We start from the raw sequence: 3,013 nt of genomic DNA, 5'->3' as shown, positions 1-3,013 counted from the left end.
AACATGGTTACGGTACACGACAGAGAGCAGCATAGTATGCGGCTTCCAATACAGCCTGCATGTAGCCTACTATCAATGCGCACCTCATTACATATTAATACAATGAACATCCGGACCAGTCAAAACCTTGCACTGACTCTCACGAGAGAAAGTTGCTGTATGAAAAAGTGTCAGAACAAGCTCTGTTTGATTTCTTTTTTTCTTTTTTTTTTATGTTTCTAATAAGTTTTAAGAATTGATTCAAAGCAATTCAAGGGGGACTGGATACATAAAAAAAATGATGATGACTCCTTTAATAGATGGTGACACTCTCTAAAGCAAAACCCTTGTTACATAAAAAAAAAAAAGGATTACAAGACTATGAAAACCAAACACATTTTATTTTATAGTGATTATACACTTATACAAATATATTCATGGGTAGTATATTCAGATTTTGCCAATAAACCTGGTTAATTATTATACACTGGACCTGTGAAGAATTAACCAAAATTTGGAACTGGCAGAAAGTTGCAATAAGAATCTCTTTTACCAGTTACACATTAATAAAACAGTGAACGTCAGTGCCCCCGTCTCCAGACCTGATTACAGAGGGACCTTTGGGACATCCCAACAGGTCGTATGTGTGTGGTGTGAGCTATGTTCCACAGTGATCTCATCCTGTATTACCCCCCATTTGTTCATAAAGTGGTGGTCTTCTAACTACATGGTCATTCTGCACAAGATGGCTGCTGCTGGCTGATGTGATTGGCCATCGCAACACCAGCTGTTAATGTATTCTGACTAATTCCATGCTGTATGCATCTCTGCTGCAGTAACACTGAGTACTCAGCATACAGGAGCAACACCCTGTGATCCTGAGTTAAGCACAACAATAGACCCAAGGTGTCTAAGGGAGAGAGAATCACTGTGACTCTGTGATCAACAGTCTATTTAACTTTTTATTATTTATTTTTTTATTATTAATGTCAGTGGTCAGTAACACATAAATATAAAGACTCTCTCTCTCTTCTCCCCTATCCCTTTTCTTATCAGTTTGACAGTTCTTACATTGATTTCTATGATTCCTTCACACCATGGTTGCCTCTGGTCATATGTGTAAAATAACATATAATAACATTATATTGACATAAAAGACAGGACTTGTGACATCGGATGATTCACAGAATCCAGAATGTGTAAAAAAAATAATTTGTTTTGCACATCCTTAGTTTTTGCCTTACTATACAAAGGGCTTGCTACATCCTGAACTACGTATATTTTGGTCCTGGCACCTAAATTAAGTGAGATTGAATTGTCGTAGTTAGGACTTCATTAAAAAAAAAACTGGGTTGTGTCAAAATTCTTGTCCCTCTACAAACTCTTTCCCATGAGCGTCACCAGACCCCTTTAACTGGGGCACAAGCCCCAGTATAAATGAGTACTGCCTCAGTATGTCATACAGTATAGGCAGTACACTTTAATGCTTAAAGGGATAGTTCAACATTTTGGCAAATTGGCCCATTGTCATAATCGCTATAGTCATGGCAGTAGGTTCGTTACCTTTATTTGTTGGTGTAAGCTATTTTTAGAACGACGGAGCGGATCAGCAGGCTGCTCAGAGCTACGCTACGGGGGCTAAGGGAATTTCTTGGTTTCCCTCATCAAACTCATCAAATACACAATCCAACAACTCCACAACGCTCTGGTGGACAAGTTGTGACCTGCACATTCACCACGCTATGAGATAATAACACAACATTACCACACAGAGTTGTTTTAGAGGGAAATTCATGCAAAACAGCTGATGCGCGTTGCCTTCAGGGACAGTTTTTCAGCAAGCAGACTCTGTATTTACCCCATACTATTATCTCATAGCGTGGTGAATGTGCAGGTCACAACTTGTCCACGAAAGCGTTGTGGAGTTGTTGGATTGTGTATTTGATGAGTTTGATGAGGGAAACCAAGAAATCCCATAATGAGCCTCCGTAGTGTAGCTCTGAGCAGCTCACGGCTCTGTTCCGCCGTTCTAAAAATAGCTTGCACCGACAATTAAAGGTAACGAACCTACATGACTATAGGGATTATGGCAATGGGCCAATTTGCCAAAATGTTGAACTATCCCTTTAAAGAAGAAGCAAAGTCAGTGCAGACCATAGACACCAATCCAATGGGTGCTCCGATTGAAAGGGAGCACCCATTGGGGGCAGGGTTTTATTTGACCCGTCGATCGGACTGGATACCGGATTGGATACCGGACCTCCTCTGTCAATCAAAATCTGTAAATAAACTATGAGTAATATTTAAAAAATTCTGTCTGTGTTTTATTTCTCTTTGAACTTACTCATAGATCGCCTGTTTGGGATGCATTTTAATCTGGTACCACTTTGAAAAACATATTTTTGGGACATTTCATGCCTATATTTTTATGATTTTTTTTATCATTGTTGAGTGTTAAGGGTCAGGCCCTGCCAATTATAACGAGTAAATCTTCAGTTCACTGTTTCTTTTTGAGCACCTCTCAGATCTTACGGTCACACTATATCAACTGTGGCCCTCAACAAAATTACTTCATCAAATTCAAATAAGACTTACTTCTTTTCCTCTGCTGCACTCATTATTCCCTTGTCCCCCCTCTTCCTCTTCTCTCACAGATCTATTATCTAAACAAAGTGATTCTCCAGAGCTCTGAAGGACAAAAGCAGAGAGGATGATGATGGTGTGCAGGGGAAGGGGGGTGGGGGGGGATGAGGAGTAGGTAGAGGAAACAAACTAAAGCTTTTAATCTGTAAATGGAGAAGGGTAATGGTCATTTAAGCATTAAGATATCCCCTCTGTCTGTCTGCTCTGTGTGCGTCTCCTTAATGCTCCTTAAACATTTATGAAGGCTGATAACAACGAAAGAGCATAGCCGCGGCCCGCACACAGTAATCAAATCACTACTGGTTATAGGGCTCTACTCGGAAGAGGGATGGAGGTGGAAGAGAAGGGGAGGAGGGTTGTGAGAGAGAGAGGGGGGGCTGGGAATTAAGGG

Source organism: Trachurus trachurus (assembly GCF_905171665.1).
Source record: "Trachurus trachurus genome assembly, chromosome: 10".
Lineage (NCBI taxonomy): Eukaryota > Metazoa > Chordata > Actinopteri > Carangiformes > Carangidae > Trachurus > Trachurus trachurus.
The sequence above is the reverse complement of the archived record's forward strand: the minus strand, read 5'-3'. Positions refer to the sequence as shown.